The 18,899-nt window shown below is 43.3% G+C and overlaps 1 protein-coding gene across 1 annotated transcript in view; it reads right to left on the reverse strand.

Annotated features, from left to right (window-relative positions):
- LOC120506418 (limbic system associated membrane protein) overlaps positions 1-18,899 on the reverse strand; it is a 996,252-nt gene that overhangs the window by 381,586 nt on the left and 595,767 nt on the right. The window lies entirely within an intron of this gene.

Here is an 18,899-nt window from a genome sequence, read left to right on the forward strand (position 1 = left end):
ACTATGCCTTGTCTCTTCAGCAAAATAATTTCCTGACAGAGTGCAGAAAGGCAGAAGCCTTTAGGGAGCTCCTAGGTCTGCAAGGAAGAATGAGGCCACTGTGATGCAGCCTGGTCTCTGGAGTTTGGGGGCCACTTCTGTCCATGCAGAGAATGAGAGACTGCAGGGAAGACAGGGAAGATAATGAACCTCCCAAGAAAGGTACTTTCTGATTGAAGTCCCTCGGGATAAAAACAGCTCTGCAACAGAGCCAGCACCCAAGCCCTTCTCTTTTGTCCTGACAGCTGGGAGACATGCCTGGCCGCTCATTAATGCTTCACTTTCATGCAGTGCAACTTCTCCCCAGCTTCTCTGACACACAAAGCATACACAACATACCCATTAGCATTCTTTTTCCTCACTCTGAAATCCTACCATAGCACTTCTATCCTGCTTCATCCCTCCTTTGGCTCTTAAGTGTTTGCTGGATTGAGTTTCAATTTCTTCTCACTTTCAAAAACCTACTGCACTTTGAGCCTGCTTTCCTTTTCTTGACTTCACCTCCTGCCTGTTTCCTGGCCTCCCCTAGTGCATGGGCTCTTCTACTAAGTCTGGGCTGCCACAGCCATTCCCTTCTGCTTCTTATACAGCAAAAATATATGGAAAGACCATCATGTCTGAATAAAACCCAATGCCTGGAGCTTTTTAATACTTCAACTTCAAACTCCCAGTGAAACACGATAACCCTATAAAAATCTGCCCCCTGCACTACAAAAATAGAGCCACCAACAATGGGTAACCATCCTGGTCTTCCCAGTGTCCTGCAATCCCACAGCCTTTCAAGTTTGTGATCGCACCTTCCATGGTTACATATAACTGAGCACATTATCTGTTCATAAAACAGAATACCAAATGATGGGCTGCTGCTTGAGCTGAGGGAAGCCTTAACAGGCAAATGGACAGCAGGATGTTTGAAGCCAAGGAAGCTCCCTACCTCAGTTTCAAGCTGGTTTTCATAATGCCTTCCCATGGGAAAGGGCTCATAATGATAATTTAAGAGATCTAAAGAAGCCTTTGTTCATTAAGTCATCCTTTCTGACAACTGAAAGTGCTCCCCATCTCTCCAGCTGACGGCTGCAATACAGACCTGCTCCCCCATGGCAAGCCTTGGGGTTCCTGAGGATGTGTGTGGTGCAAGGTGGAGCTGAGAAAACAGGGCTACCTGCCCCTTGAAATGCCCCCACATCAAACAGCCATGAACACAGGGAACATCAAGACTTCCCTGCTTTTAAAGGAGTTTAGATGTCCAATATAAATTCTCTTTGATACAAGAATAAAGTGCTTCAATCCCAGTGGCACATAGCACAGGGAGCCCCCAAGGCCTTCACAGCAAGTGACACTCCTGCAGCATGCTGTCCTCTGCCAGGCAGCCAGGCTTCAACAGCGGAAAAATGGCTAGCTTTTCCCTGTTTGCCTTCCTCTGGCGAAATTGAGTCCCCTGAGGGACATACCCCTGTTCATGAGGTGGCAGTGGGGATGGCGGTTCCCAGGTTGATCCCTCTGCTGCCATGGTGACAGTCGGCAAAATGAAAGGGCCGCATGTCCCTCTGAAGTGGCAGTCCTGTGTTTGTAGCAAGGGGAGAGCGGCTGCTCTGCCATATGCTGCGGGGAACCAGCATCGTCGCCTTCAGTTTTCATGACCCTTCCAGGCTTTTTCAAATAAATTTAATTAAACATTTTTTCATGTTTAATTGATCACATTCCAGGTCTGAGGAAGCTCAGAAACCTCCCTTGCTTGTAACACTGTGATTGGAACTTCTCCCCAGCAAAATCCCAGGCTCTATGCTTGGTTGTTTTTGGGCTCATGTGCCCCAGTAGTGGTGAGGCCCCTGAGTGCTGGGTCCTGTGCAGGCACCCAGGGGAGCAGACTCCCATGGTTACTCAGAGACTCCCATCCGAACGTGCAAGACAGCAAAGAGAGAAAAGTGGATCTGTGTGAGCCCTTGAGGACCATACCTTCTCAACTGACAGCATTAAAAAAAGGGAAGTGCCTAATGTTTGCTCTGGAGATGCAAACCCAGGAATGATTAATTTGCCTTTCTTGTCATCACACCCTGAACAGGACGCTCCAGGCAGAAATCCTCTGAATGGCATGAGGAAGGAAACGAGCTATACCATTGTATACCTGCCCTTTCTAGGTAAAAAAAAATCTTGTAAAAACAGTGGGGTCAGGAGCTGCTTTGAAAAGGCACTTTCACTCCATGGTTCCTTAGTGATGAAAGGATATATCCCATAAGGTCATATGCCATGTACCTTATTCAGTCAGGAAGAAAGACTCCTGGTGTTCACTCTGCATTCAGAGGGCTGTAGGAGCCATGGGCTGGAAGAGAGCTCCTGAAGGCAGAACTGGGAAGGGAGCGAGAGTGTCACACAGATAACTGACAGTGCATTTTACAGTCTCATTTTGCATAACCTCGATTCCAATAGTGCAGCCCACTGGTTTAATTTTCACTTTAACAGAATAAACTAGATTCGTTCTCACTCGCAAAGCTTGCAGGGGAATAAATGTGCCAGTTAGATAAGTCATCAAAAACAAAGTGCTCTGTGGGAGCAGTGGATAACAATTAGTGAATAAACACTGAAGGGGACTACAGAGATTTGTATGGCAAATGCCAGCTATGTCCCTGAAACAGAAGACATTAAAGTGCTTCCTACTGTTTGGATGGCATGTTATTACTGAGCCTCATGGTGTTTTTGAGGTGTGGCAAACCTAGACATCAAGACACAGGTATCACACTTGCTTTTGTACCAAGAAAGCAAGGGGTACATAAAAGGCAGAATCATACAGAAATAGGAGAGCCAAAGGCAACTTCAAAATGCTGCAGCATAAAACTGCAAATGGATATACTATGGGCTTTGTTTGGCACCACTACAGAAGTCATAGTTTATATCCCTGAGTAAAATAATTCTAGCGCAAGTCAGGTCAAAGATCCTCCCCTGCTCCATGTGTACCTTCCTCTGGATTCCCAGGAGCATTTGGAGAGTCCAGCTTTAGTCTCTGAAAAGTAATCTAAAAAGGACAACAGAGCTCCTTGGATCTGTGCAGCAATGCCAGTCTGTATTATTATGTGGTGCCTTCCAGTACAAGCCACATCAGTGATTAAACATAGCTAAATTTATTCATGGTGTTAGAGGTTCTCTCAGCTTCTTTTTTACTGTTGGGGGAAAAATGCAAACCAGTGTTCCATGACTGGATCCACTCCTTGAGAACTTGTACTGACCTCCTCTTTGATGCAATGCTTCCTCATTTTGTGATGTTCTCCATCTACATCTTACTTCACATCTTCTATTTAAGTTCTTGTTTTTATTAATTTTTAGTTTTTATTTCACTTTTTTCTACTTCATCACTATGCCAGATATTCCAGCAGGAAAGTCATGTTGCAACCATTTCATTTGTGACATGGACTCTCCGGTCAGTTGGATGGTGGGGAGTGACGGACTGACTGGAAGAGTTTACCAAGCTTCCTAATTATGCAGAGACCCTCTCCTTTCTCCCAGTAGTCTCACACTCTTCACAGCAGGGTCTTTACATGGAGAGAGTTTATTGTCTTCTGTAGCAATGATCCCCAATGGCTGAAGCAGGTGTCACTCATTAGTTAGAAACCCTTAATGAATAAGCTGATCTGGATTGACAGTGGCTCTTCAACATCCTATATCATGTGCCTCTGGAATTGAGACTTGGATAGGCAGCCAAAGCTGTCCGTGGTGATGTCAGAGTGGCAAGGATGTAGCAACAGCCATGAGGCAGGGAAAGTTGGGAGAAGAAGAAACTAACCCACCAAGATGTAGCACTTTTGATCTTGACACACTGGCTACTGGGAGGTGTCTAGCTTCAAGCAAGAGCTTGGACTGGAGACCAGAGGTCCAACAAGCAGTCCCCTCCAGCCCACACTTCTGTGAGTCTGCATGCAGCCATCAAACCTGCTCCTTCATGGCAGTGCCCATCCAGTGCCTAAACTGGATTGCACAGATGGTCTGGATCTCTGCTATCAGGAGTTACCAGCTCATTACCAATACCAAGAGGGCGACTGCAGTCAGCTACCTTTAACCTGGTTGTCCTATTTTCCAACAGCTCTAAAGCCACAGGGCATAAATTTTAGTTGCTAAAGGCACAAAACTCTGGATAGATGCATGTGGGCAACACAGATGTCTGGGCTACAGCAATTTCATTCCTCTTAGTACTTGAGGTGGTTACAACAATGATAGCATGGACACATGGCCACATTATAGAAACACCTTGAGATCAGAGCCAAGATGCATTAGTGATCTTTCCTAACTTCAACATCTATGAATACATGAATTCAGACAACAAAGTCTCCAAATTTAAGGGTATTTTTAGGAGTTGTTTTGGTCTGGGTCCTCACATATTTGAAATGAGCAAAGTGGTACTGTTTTATTTTACTTGTAGAAAGAGAACATCCATTCTTGCTCCCCTTGGGTAAGAAGCTGTTCTTCTGTATCATTTCCTAGCTAGGGCTGACTAATGGAAGCCATGAGCACTGGTGTGCTGCAATTTGCAGTCTGCTAAAACCCAGAACATTTCTCAAGGGTCTGGAGACATCAGCTGTTTCTGGAATCAGTGCCTGAGGTTAAGTGCATATTTGTGGGAAAAGTGCTTTTTATCTTTGGCTTCTAGACCAGTCTTTTTCCTGAACATCTGTGGCTGTGTCATGGGGTGTTGGAGGGAGAAGGAATGCAAATACTCAGCCTGTCCTTTTAAATGTAAAATACATCTTTTTCATATTTCATAGAATCCTAGAATGGCTTGGGTTAGAAGGAACATGAAAGATAATCTAGTTCCAACCACCCTGCCATGGACTGGTGCGCCTTCCATTAGACCAGAGTTCTCAAAATCCCATCTAACCTGGTCATGAATGCTTCCAGGGATAGGATGTCCTAAGTTTCTCTAGGCAACCTGTTTCAGGACCTTACCACCCTCACAACAAAAAAATTCTTTCACATCTAAGTTTGTCCTCTTTCAGTTTAAAATCATTCTTCCTTATCCTATCACTATGGGCCCTTGTAAAAGACTCTGTAGCTCTCTTGTAGCCCTCATTAGGTACTGGAAAGTGCTCTAAGGTCTCCCTGGAGCCTTTCCTTCTCCAGGCTGAACAATTCCAACTCTCATCTTGCTTTCTCTGAGCATCTCTGTCACTCTCCCCTGGACTTGCTCCAAGAGGTTCGTGTCGTTCTTGTTCTGGGGGCTCCACAGCTGGACACATCACTCCAGGTGGGGTCTCAAAAAAGGAGAGCAGAGGGCCAAAATTCCCTACCTTACCCTGCTGGCCATGCTGCTCTGGGTGCAGCCCAAGATGCGTTTGGCTTTCTGGGCTACAAGTGCACATTGCCAGCTTGTGTCACCCTGCTTGTCCACCAACATCCCCAAGTACTCAGGGCTGCTCTCAACCCATTCCTCTGTCCTGCCTGTGTTTGTGCTTGGGATTGCCTCAACTTACATGTAGGACTTTGCATTTGGCTTTATGACCTTCATGAGGTCCCCCTTCCCAAGCCTGCCAAGGTCCCTCTGGATAGCATCCCTGCCCTCCAGCATCTCAACTGCAACACACAGCTTTGTATCTTTGGAAAACTTGCTTGTTATTTATGTCTTAACATGGAAAAGCCTCTTTGCACCTAATCATCAGCAGTCACTGTGACTTTTATCAAGATGCTAATTTTCAGTTCGGTCTGTAAGAATAAATAAATAAATAAATGCAACTAGAGAGACAGAGAGAAGAGACACAGACGGTATAATTTTCAAAGAGATTTTTAAAAACACATTAAAGAGCTTTTCTTCACTTTTTTTCCTTTTTCTCTTTTTTTTTTTTTTAATTTAGTGACAGTCTAGGAAGGAGGAGATGAAGATAAAGGAAAAAAAGTAAAAAGAAGATTTAATGAGGATGAGAGAGAGGCTGAAAGGATGTTTCCTAATCTGAACAAGCAGTTAAGGAGAATCAGGACAGAGGGAAGGGATGAATCTGAAAGATAAGTATTGGGGATGGGTTGAAGCAGTAAGGGTAAGAGAAGAAGAAATGCAAGCCTACATTAAGAAATTAAGTCAAAATTGACAAAAAAAAAAATCCTAGTACCTTTTGCTATCTTATCTCAGGCCAGGCCAGTGTTCCTTCCTGGAACTGGAGGCATCCAGTGTGGAACGTCAAGATACCACCAGAAAGACAACTGCTCTCATCTTTCTTGAAAACAATCTTCCTTAAAGCAGGAAGCAGTGGAAATCTCCTGAGAAAGACTGTTCCCTTGGTGCCTCCAAGCAAATCTGGAGTTTCTGATAAAGCCATTCAATTGAATCCCTAGCTGTATTGCCCAAATTTCATGCTGCTGGCCACAAGTGGGGAAAACTTGCTGCTACTTGCAGAAAGGACTGTTCTGCAGTCAAAGCAAGTGACAAAGATTCCCTCTGCCTGTCTTTAGTTTGCTGCACGACCTGGACATATCACTTTGTCTTTCCATGTCCAAGTGTTCCTGCCTCTAAAATACCAAGTATTTATAATGCATTCATATTTAATCCAGTTACCTTTAGTAAAAGGGGTCAGAATTTTTCATCTCCTTCAGAAGCCATCTACTCCTAATGTGAACTCTCCTCTCCACTTCCAACTGAAAAAGGAAGATGCTCATTTCCTGCAGCAGGAAGAAATAATTTTTATCCCTGTCGCAGTAGCTGAGCAACTTCAACACCTGCACATGCTTCATAAAGACCAGTCCTGATTGATTGACATAGATTTGTGACAAGACTTCCCAGCTTCATGGGGGATGTGTTGACCCTCAATTCATTCCTGTTCACAAAGTACATTGAGGACCTTAAGATAGAAGGTGTTACAAAACAGCAATAATTATTTTCTACCACTCAGTCCCTCCCCTGCTCCTCACCATCACCTCAAAAGACATTCCAGACTTCTTCTTATTGTGAGCTCTTTTATTTTTTAATTTCCAGACCCACTGAATGAGATAAGGGCCTGGAGGGACCGATTTACAAAGGGAGATTAAAAATGCTAGATAAGTACAGTTTAGTTAAATGATGGACATGATAACTCCTCACAGGAATCTAATTTTCTTTGGAGGGACACAAGGGGAGGAAAATAAAGAAATGTATAGTTCTCAGCTTTATTTTATTTATAATTTGCTTTTATTTACACTTAGTAGGAGAGACACAATGGCTGCCACAAGGAACAAGGTGACATAGGAACACAGCTTGAGCCTGCTGGAAGAGGTATGCCAGGTTAATATAAAGCAGTTAAATTGCTGTATGAAGATAGTTAGCTGGAGAGGGATTAACAAAGGCTCTAACATGGTTAATGACAGCAGAGAATGAAAATTTGGGGCTTGGATCCTGCAAAGTGGCCACACATAGTAATCTGCAAGATCCAGGACTTAAACAGAAAATCAATTAGCCTGACAACAGGCTTAGGGAAATGAATTGTGGAAACAACTGCAACATATCATAGATCAGTAGTTTACAAAAGAGGAATGGAGAGAAGAAACAAGATCACATTAAATCCCACAGAGACTAATAGAGAAACACCATCAGGAGCCCTCTGCATAGGAGAAAGAAACTAGTAAGTTATCTTCCAGTGGTTTATTCCTACAAGAGCTCTGCAAAGGGGATCAGGTTAAAAAAAAAAAAAAAAAGTAAAAATCCCAGATGATGTGAAGAGCAAACAGTATCATGCAGAAACAGAGCTGATCTCTCTAGCTCTGGTTTCCCAGGACAGCAGCAGTGCTGGGGCTGCTGAGCAGACAAACCAACACAAAGCGGTTTTTGGTAGTGGTCTCACATAAAACAGGTAAGAGGTTCAAAGATAGAGAAATATGGTTTGAGCTTTCTAAGCAGTAATGTGAAGTGTGTCTGTAGAGCTCTTATGATGAACATTGGGAAGAGGTAAAGTCTCCTAGAAAAGAAATAGAATCGAATTATAGAATATCCTGAGCTGAAGGGACACATCAGGATTATGAAGTCCAACTCCTGACCCTGTGCAGGACATGCCAAGGAGCACACAGTGTGCCTGAGAACATTGTCCAATGGAAGATGATGCTGGACTTCAAGACACAGAGCTGAAAAGAGAGACTTGTGATCCCTGCATGGAGTGCAAGCTGTTGGATGTGTCCTTGGACTATTCCTCACACTGCAGCACCATATTAAGTCCTGAGCACTCACCACTGCAGAGTGATAAAATCCTCATATCCTCTTCCACTTCTGCCACCATGCAGATCTGCTGCAATATGAGATCTGACACATGGCATTTCAAAAATGCCCCCCAAACTTTGACAACTTCAGTAAAGATACTGCCAGCTGCAAAATGAGAAACCTCTCTGGAAGAGGGAGAGGGGTCAATTCAATGAAGAGCAAAAAGGTGGTGTCAGAAGGAAGAACAACAAAACAAGGAAAAGTCTAGATGTGGTCCCAGTTTTCTTCTGTACCATAATGGAGCACCATGCTTGTGTCCTGTCACAAAAGCACAGGAAACAACTCTGCACAAAGATGGAGTCTACACCAGAGCCAAGCCTTTAGGGCCTGTGTTGTGAGAAACCCTACAGAAAGTCAAACATCCTTTTGCCTTGTCAGGCCCAGATGAACAGGTTTGGCATTGTCAGCAGAACACCAGGTTGAAGTAGAATCTGTAGTTCCTGCTGCTATGACCCTGTATATGCCTAGGTGCCTGCCATTTCTCTAGTCACCTCCCATGGGATGGCCTCCTCTGCTTGATAATCCCCTGTTATGGGGGGATGCCCTTGAAACCCTTGAAGTGGGGCCCAGAGGTGCACAGTACCCAAAAGGCATACCTTGTTGATTCTGCACACCAAAAAGCCAGCCTGACAGTTGGCACAACCCAACACTGCAACAGCATCTCTTTCTTAAGCAAAAGTAATGTCCATTGTGCACTGTGAGTTGGCTCTTCTTCCAGAAGCCCCACACACAGCCAATCCTATAACTGCATAAGTCCTCAAGGAGCAGAGATGATTCCTAAGGAAGCAATAGGCAGCTGGCGGGTAGAAGTGATCACTGCATGGTGGATGGGATTCCACAGCACGCTGGAGATGAAAATATCACCTTAACAAGCATGGACAGCCCCCAATGGACTATAAAATTCATTTGGAGACTGAGATAATTCAAAGGAGCCAAGTGCCCCAGCAATAAAAGCCGGAACACATAAATTTAAATTCATAGAGCTCTGCAGTGCCCTAGCAATAAGTGACAGAACAACTGCTCCTCCACCCCAGACTTATCCAGACCCATCTAAAAGGCACAGTTGGAGAACAGAGAAAGATGTACAGAAACTGTGTTTCATAAAGGGGGAGGAGGGCCAAGGAGAGTAAATACAAGAAAAGTGCTTACACATTTGGCACATGTACATGTGCCATGACAGCTGTGCTGGGTGGTAACGTGCAAGCAGCTTTTCATTAATCACATTACTCAATTACAAACTAGCATGCAGAGGAGGCTAAATATTGTTCTCTATTATACCAGAGCAGACCCTTTCAAGAGAACAATTTCACATTATCTGACTGTAGTTGAGGGTGAATTACAGCGAACTGCCTTTATTCTGCTTTTATTTACAACACAAATTCTCTTGTCCTTCCTCTCTTCTGTCCCCACTGGGATTTGTCCCCAAACTGCTCAGAGAGTGCTTCCTAAAGCACTTCCCTCCCAAGGAGTTAGTTTGCCACTCATAAGATGAACAGCCTAAAATTGTGATAATAAAAACTTTATAGTTCTCCATCATGTTCATTCATGCTAATGCTCTCTCTCACTGAGGATATAGCAAAAATTTCAGTGCTGGAGAAGAAACAGGGGGTTTCAGATGGCATCGCAGGCATGTTTTTCAGTGCTGTAAAAACATGGCAGTTCAATATACTTTTACAGCAGAAGGTGTCCATCAAGGTCATTAATGACTGAGAGAGGAGACGCAAGAGCAGAAAGTTGCTGATCGATGATGTGTCATAGTTTGGAGATGGAAACTGCAATAGACATGATCCATACATCTCCATGTCCCCACAGGGAACTGTCCTAATCTAATAAGACAGGTGTCTTCATGAAGAGGTCCCAAGGGCAAAAAGGAGGCAGAGGTCTGGCAAGTGACATCAGCTGCAACTTGGAAAATTGGAGGGTCTTGCAATAGGGCTGATCTCCCTGTAGTACCTCACTGCAGAGGTGAGGACTCTTGAGGCTTGAGGGACCCACATGGTGCAGAATGCTAATTACCCTTGATGAGGGAGGAAAGGGACACTGGCTCGGACAGTAATTCATTATAGCTAGTCCACCAGTCAAGGGAGTCCTTTGTCAGGGTGAGGCAGCCTCTCTCACTGATTTAACAGGCGCAAGCATTTTGATTTCCAGGCTCTGTGAGTGATGGCAGATACCACACCTGTCCCCAGAGCTTAAAAGCTGGGATCTTCAGCACCAGCAGAACAGGCCTTCATCCTAGAGGAGTAATTTTACTTTTTAACAAGTAGCAAGGGCAGACATGGACAGAAGGTGACAACTTAAAGAGTATACAGGAATGTCTAGGACTTGGGTTTAACAACCACTGTTCTTTTCCTCTCCCACACAACTGGTCTTCCCAGAGTTAGACCTGACTGTGATTTATTATTATCTCTAATTTTTGTACAGAGGCAGCATATGGGAGCTGTATTTGTAGAACAGAAATTCACAATGATAAGTATTACACACAAAGACCAAAGATACAACCCCCATTCTGAGCACATTACAAATCAAGCACAGATTAGACACCAAGATAAATATTGCAGTGTGATACACCTGATTTTTTTTTTTTAAACCTGCCTTTATAAAGGAACAGAAAACACTTGTGACAATAGGGTTAAACATATGTTTAAGGAAACCAGATGCCTTTTAGGAGCAGCTGAAGCTGGTGTAGAAATAGCTGAAGACATCTTTTCTAGGCATTTTTCTGCCTTGTACTTTCTGCCTTTTTTTTCCCCCTTTACCTTCTTCCATCCTAATAAGGGCACTTGCAATGGAAACCAAGTTCTTTGCTTTTTCTGAGGTCATTTGCTCTTGCTGCTTATTTCCCTCCCTGCACATCATCAACGAGTATGTGAACCAAAGGTGCTGTGGAGCAGAGAAAATGCCACCTCCCAGGAATGGAAATGGCACTGCATCATTGTTCTTCTGCTTATGAAGTACCCCTCTTTCATTATATTTTTTTTTAGCAGGGTTTGTCCTCTGTATATGACAGCTACCAGTGGGATCAGACTTCAGTGAGTAGGTCAAGCCGGTCAACTCAATCTTTGAACAGGTCTGACTATTTCAGTTAGTGAAATCTTAACTAGACATTTCAATCAAAACAACTGTGAGACCTGTAATAGGTCCTTTTACCATTAAAGCTTAATTTTCTAAACTGAGCAGAACAAGCTGCACTGGGTAAAGGTATCTTTATAGCAATAGCTGCTATGGACCTGGGGGCTGCACCAGTTTAACCTTATGGAGTTCAGATAATATAACTAAAGCTCCAGAAAACTTGTGATTTCCAGGCACTTGTATGTCCCTACTGCACTCCCTTCACTGAGATCAGTCCCAGTTCTACTCTGCCCCACAGCATGAAGTAACGCCAGCTATTTCCTGCACTACCCATACTCTTCCTCCCTTTTCTATGGTGGGGAATTGCATCAGAAGACACAATTGAAAGCAAATCCTCCTCAGTCTGCAGTGAGCCTCAGCAATCAATAGTTTTTGCAACAGTCCTCTGGCACCCTCCTCAGATGGTGGCATACCCCACTGCCATCAGCCTCACGTGAAAATTTGCCACTGTCAAAGCCAAGTGTCTCTGCCCAGTCCTCTACACAGCTCCTCTTGGAAAGTATCCCTTATTACTTGCACAGGAGGAATTATGGCTGAGCCAGTCCTGCAGTTTCCAGAGGTAAGGCCATATCCCTGCCCTTGTGTATGAGTGAAGCAAGCATCTAAGGTGGCCAGTAAAGAGTAGGATGTACTCTTTTGCTGTCCTCATCAGTGTAATCATCCCCCCACCATTCCCTCCGGCAGATAATTTTGATGGAGGTGTTTCTGCAGTACCCACTCTGGGACTGTGCATTATGACAAAGCTTAATGGGATTCCACAGGCAATTACTCCCTTCCCATTTTCTGCAACAACACCATTGCACAACTGCTAATAAGTGAATTACAGGAGAGAAAGGCCTTTGCTTTGTATATGCAGGAGATGTGTCATTTGGCTCTTCAAGTATATGAGAAAAGAAAAGATTTAATTTTTCAGCCCTTCTCTTCCCTAGCTCTCCATCCTGCATGAGATGAAATAAACAGAGGGAAGATGTGCTTTTTGCATAAATTGGGGATGTATGATTGATAACGTGTTATCTTGTCAGCTGGAGACACCTGCATGGCAGGTATTTATGCTATCAGAAGGGCTCTAACTGGTGAAATACAGTTTGGTGCCGATAAGGGGACCCAGGGACTCATGGCCCCAGCCCCATGAGGACAGGGGGATTAATGCTGATATTTTGCAGCTTGCTCTTATTAAATTCTGATTCCTTTTGTGAAGTGAAAAAAAGAAGAGGGGAAGAGTGATTGGTTTTAAGCAGATAAAAGACATGAGGGGTGGGGGTGGCTGGTAGAAATGGAGCTGATGAATGGCCAGGGTATCTCTTGGGAATAAAAGCAAAAATTATTAAACAATTTTCTGACTTTTGACTAGGTCTTGTCTGTCAAGTAGAGAATCAGAGTGGGGGGAATGGTTTTGGGGAGTTCCTGAGAATAAAAAGACATGGTTATATTAAAAGCAGAGCTAAATTATACAGGTTGGGAATGGAGAAAGAGCCAATTTCCTTCATTTGCTGGAATTTTTAAACATGCAGCACTACTGATGTTCAGGCACTCAGCTCCCAGCCCAGGCTACTGCTGTCAGCTTCTGCTTAATGCCCATGGCAGGGCCTCCTGCTACACACAGTGACCAAGCTCCTTGAAATACTCATATTTAGGATAAGGCTTCCTCCAAGCAAGCAGCACACACCAGGTTATGGCAAAGTTATGTACAGGGTGTCCCCAGCTGCAGTACAAGGGTCAGGAGGGGGAGTGCTGGCAGAGCTGGTGGAGGGAGCTTTGGGCTGGGAGAGCCAGCATGGTTTCCACTCCTGAGCATTTTCAGGATTAAACCCCTAGGTCTTTGCTTGTACCTGTATCTTAGAAAAGAGCCATTTGCAACATTCATGAAAAAAAAGCCTTAACAATTTCAGATAAGCTCAGGTAATACTTTGCATGTTCTGTGGGAATTCTTCTGGAGCTGGAAAAGAAGTAACAAAACAAAACAAAACCCCCACCCAAAAAAAAACCAAAAACAACCCAACAAAACCAAAAAAAAACCCAAAAAACCCCAATACAAACAAACAAACAAAAAACCCCCCAACACCAAAACAAAACAAAACAAAACAAAAAAAGCCACCAAAACCCACCAGCTGGGAAGGAATGATCCCATACAGCCACCAAAACGCACCAGCTGGGAAGGAATGATCCCATACACCACAAGCATCACTGAGGAAACATGCCACACTAAGCACATACACAGTGTGCAGAGAGGGTTTCTATCAGCTGCAACCAGAACCAAACCATGCAAACACAAAAAGGCTCTGAGAATGTTACAGCAAGGAAGATACAGCAACACCCTTTTATAGGATGGGAAAGCTTGTGATGCAGACACAGATGGATCCTTTCAGTTATATGATTCTGTTTGTGGTTCTCTGGGCATGTATTATTAATATGCTACAGAGTTTTAATTAGAGCTGAGAGATTCATTCATTGTGAATAATTTATCTGATTAATTTTGCCTTGCTTCTGTTCATGAATTGTCCATAAGCAGTTTGTAATTTTCTCAAATTTATTTGTCATTTGCAATTATTTGCTGACTTGTCTCAGTAAATAATTCTCAGCATATTGTTTGTCCACAAACTGTCCCTGGATAGTCGATATTCAAAATCAAAGCTGGGTTAGATACAATTTTGTTAAATATATGCAGTAAATCCCATTGGATGTTTCTGTTTTCTGACTAACCTTTAGGATCAGGCTTCCACAGAGAATACTACTTTTATGAGTTCAAATTTTGCTTCCTGCAAATAGTCTCTAATATTTACATAAAATTCACTGTTCCCATGAACATTCCTGCCAGTCAATATATTCACTACAATACACACAGAAGAGACCACAAAAGGAGTGTTTTATACTTGAGGCAAATAGTTCTTTTGTTACACAGTGCCCCAGTCTGTTCCTGAGAGACCTGACTGAACATTTGTTTAGTTTTGGGGTATTTTTTTTCTGGTTTGTTTTGCTTTTCCAGCTCTCCTGGTCAGGGGTTATGCTCTCCCTAAGTCACTGTCTCATGCAAACCATGCTGCATACTAAATACATTGTCTTTGTGTGCTGCCTATGCCAGCCTGTCTCAGAAGTGTCCATGGAGCACAGGGTACTGGGATAACCACCATTCAACCAGAAAGAGTGACCATCACTGCTGGGCATGCTGAGCCAGTCACTGCTGGCTCCAGCCTGTGCTGCTGTGAAAAAACTTGAGGCACAGAAATGCCGTACAGCCAGGCTCACTCACACAGGTGACCCCCACTCCATGGTAACAGGAGAAGGTTACCTGCTCCATATGGGATCTTTCCTTTGATGAAACAAAATATACTGTTTGGCAATAAAGAGAGAAGTTTCTCTGCTTGCAGTGCTCAAAAACCAGTGTGAATCATAAAAGGCATCTTTGCATAATTACTATGTAACCTCCACTTGGTAGTTTTGAATTATTGGCTTGTGCAGGGAACTATGGAGAAACATCACCATTACCTGACAACATGCAGCAGGAGTTGCTTATTTTTAAATCAAATTCAACGATTAAGACTCACATATTTCAGCATTCCAGAGCAGCTGGAAAGTAAATATTGCTGTGACAGTTCTGTGGATGCTCTTAGCCAGCATACCTTCTTACAAGGGTTTGCAAGCACATGCAGTCATGACAAAATCAGGGATAGCACAAACAGAAGTGACTATTTGTGTCACCTAGTCCAGCACCAGTGGAGCCAGCATCATACAGTTCCCTTCAGCTCTTTTTTTCCTACAGCCTAGGCCAGACTGGTTTTAACTATTGCCAGCTGTAAGAAGACTCCTACTTAATCTTATCAGGACTTCATATATTTCAGCTCTCAGTATCTAAGTTCTCTCAGGACCCAGCTGTAAGAAGACTCCTAAATCTTTTCAGGACTTCATATATTTCAGCTCTCAGTATCTAAGTTCTCTCAGGAAGTTCCCATCTTTCCTTTTCCTTTCCTTAAAATTGCACATTTCTCAGTGCAATTTTATAGCTTTTTTTTTTGTTACATGAAGGGATGGAAATAACCTGACATACCTGTGTTTTGCAGGTTAATTGAAGGTTTCATACCACCTCAGCATACCGATGCCTTCCATGTTTCCATTTGACCCACATGTCCCCTTTAAATTCTCACACCCTCCAATCCAAGTCTCACCGAGGTCAGTGCCAAAAACCTCTGGTTCTTGGTGGGTCTCAAACACAACTTTTGATAGCTACAGCTCACACATCTTAGACCTCAACAATCCAAGCACTGCTGTTTCCCTTGTCCCTCAAAGCAATCTCCCAACCATCTGGCTGCTCCTGCTGCTCAAATCTGAGTTTTTTCCAAGATTCCCTATGATATTCTTCTGCCTTGGAGACTAGAATGGACAGGGAATACCACTGCCATGCTCTGAATTCACATTATATTTGCATTATATTTTTGTCTTAGCATCCTATAGGGCTTTGCGGGTACATGCAGTATGAACATCCTGTAAGGTTTTGTAGACATTCTCTATTAATACACAATGGAATCTCTGTAGATGCATTATTAATACCTTCTTAGTTGGCAAGAGAATGGTGATATTTTCTTATGAGAAATGTAATTGTTTAATATCAAACAGTATTATTTCAAAGATTTAATTGTGTAATTGGGGTCAGTAATCGCTCGGTTGTCCTCAGAGAGAGAGGAACTTGCAGAGTAAAAGATTTATTGTCCTGACAATAGAGAGCAAATTTTAATATTTCTGAAAAATTGAGAACTATTAATCCTGGCATGTGTTACTCTCAAACACAGTGAACTGATAAAACTTTGATCTAATTTTCTCTTTGAAGGGGCACTGGTGGGGTGTGGGGAAGACTGTTAACGGGATGTGGCCTTCCGCTGGAAGCACAGCAGAGCACAAAGGCAAGGCACATTCAGTTGCACAGGAGCTCTCAGATTGTGCACAAGACAGCTATTGAGAGAACAAACTGTTCCAGTCCCACTGTGCTGCAAGGGGAGGGAAGACAGAAGTGGTTTCCATGACCACAGGCAGCTTGGTGGTCATCTCTCGAAAGGATACTATTTGCATTTGCACCCAGTGTGCACACACTCATCTGTTTCTGGGAGTTCCAAGCAATATTTGCAATACAGATCAAGTAATATCTGTTCCAGTGGATGATGAGGTGCATACATGCCAGTTGGATCAAATATATGGGTAATTTGTCAGTGCGAAGCTTATGAACTCTGATACCAGGAGCTTGAGTATTAGTAGAAACTTCAAACTTTGTTTTAATGAGAGGCTCTGCAACCTTCTCTGATTTGTTTGGTTATGGGGTTTTCTGTATCTAAATTGAACTAAAATTCACAGAAGGTGAAAATTATAACAAAAAAAGGCCTGTAAATTTTCATGGTGTCCTCTCAAATGGAGCACTAAAGCAAAGCAAGAAAAAAAAAAGAGCATGAGAATTGGTGAGGCAGCAATGGGGACATACTGCAGAGGTGACCAGTTGTTATAAAAGCAACAGTATTTCCCTGGACATTTGGAGAGGAAGGCTTTCCATGGAAACAGAAGGGCTGCACAACTTCTGAGATGGGCACAGGACCAATTTTCCCTTGGATGCCAGCAGGGAAAGGTAGTGGAGCATGTGTCATTTTTCAGTGTATAACAAATGATACAGCAGTGCTGGTAAAGGGAAAGAGTTTCTGGGAATTTTGAATGTTTAGAGTTGTGTAAAACTGCTTTAAGTGACATAGGCCCCTGAGGGACGGATCTGTAAACTCCCCGTGCCTTCCAAGCCAGAGCTCGGGTAAAAGGTGGGCTTCAGCTTTGGAGCGGTGAGGACTGGCTCCAGGGCTTGCAGCAATCAAAGCATAAGGCTCAGTTTCTGTGGAAAGAACAGAAAGTACACCACACAGGGCAAGGGCAGGACAAATAAATGAGGCCAATAGCCTATGCAAGCCAAAATAAGCTTATAAATATATGAACCCAGGATGCCTGGACACAGCTGCAGCAGGCTGGCATGGAACCACCTAGAAACTATATCAAGGCTATACAACAGAGATGAAAGTGCAGATACCAGCTTGTAAATACAGATGGGCTGCTTAGCTTTTTACAGATGTGGGCATTAAATTTGCAGCTGAGCCCTGAGATCTGCTAATGAGAAAGACTATCTGAGAGGCTGAATGTAATGAATTTATGGCAGTATGTGGTTTCCAGACATTTAACAAGAAAGAGCTACCCCTGTTAACAATACTTTAGTAACTCTTTGCTTTTAGAATATTCTCCAAACAAACACAGGAATAGAAAGAACTTCTTTCTCTTAGGCTAACCTTCCCGTTCTCAGTTACTTTGGCCAAGTATGTGGGGATAGTCAAGATAGTTCAAGATAGTCAAGACCTGAATTGGTCTTAAGATCCAAAATTCAGTGACTAGATGCAAAATTTGAACACTCTCAGTTCTATCTAGGAGTCTTTGTTAATCACTTTTGGATATGAACTTTTTAAAGTTTTGAGTCAGGTATGAAGAAACACAAGACTTTAGGAAGAATTTAAGCTGTATATATCTGCTCAATGTATCCAGCCAGGATGGCTAGACATGACAGCCATATCTTATTCTGAAAGGCAGAAGTGCAGTTTTGCCCAGCTTGAATGACAAAAAATAGTAGACTTTGCATACAAGAAGGGGGAAGACATCTGGGTCATATAAAAAAAGATTTCTTTTCCCATTCCTTGTGCAATATATATGACATTTATTTTTGCCTCCCAACGATTACAGGAAAAAAAAGATACAGGATATTTCATGAGAGAGAAGCTAAAACTTGCAAAGCAGGGTTTTAGAGCCCAGAAGGACATGCTTACTAATTCTGGCTCCATAATCCCAGAATCATGTTCTCCTGTGTACAATCTGCCCTGTAGCCCATTAAGTCAAAAGCTGAGACTTGCTGCTAAAAGCCATCAGCTCCTGCAAAATGCTGCTCTGCCAGTTCAGCCCGGAGGTCTCACTGCTCCTTCTTCAAGCAATGCTGCAATTTACAGCTTTCCCTGCGTACAATGACTGCCATTCTCTGCTTTACTGAAATGGCTTCCTCCGGCCAATGCCAAAGAGTGTGTTATTAGACCAGTAACTCACTCCTGGACACAGTGATCCAGGTATGGCAATCCCCCAGCACTTGCTGAAAAAAAACAGAGCAGCAGTGAAACTCAAAAATTACTCCTCTCCTCATTCCTTTCCAAATGGTGTGAATGCTGGATCCAAACCAAGGCCAGCAACAAAGAACATGGAGGAAATATCCTTTTGCTATGTTATCTGAAAGGAAAACAACAACTAGCAAGGCATGCCAAGGCTACAAATTCACAGTGGAACCTGATGCTGTTAAAAACACACATTGCAGCAGGACAGATGGTGGGTTTATGCAGTGTCCTGGTTTGAGAAGAGAGGTTCACATTGCAGCAGGGGTTCTTCAGTGGGCTCAGGCCGACTTAGCCCCAGCAGAGCTCTGGTTTCAAGGCAATCTGTTTCGCCATCATTGGGAGCATGTGGCTGCCACCTCCCCTCTCTCCCT

This window comes from Passer montanus, unplaced genomic scaffold, assembly GCF_014805655.1.
Source record: "Passer montanus isolate IOZ18808 unplaced genomic scaffold, ASM1480565v1 scaffold39, whole genome shotgun sequence".
NCBI lineage: Eukaryota > Metazoa > Chordata > Aves > Passeriformes > Passeridae > Passer > Passer montanus.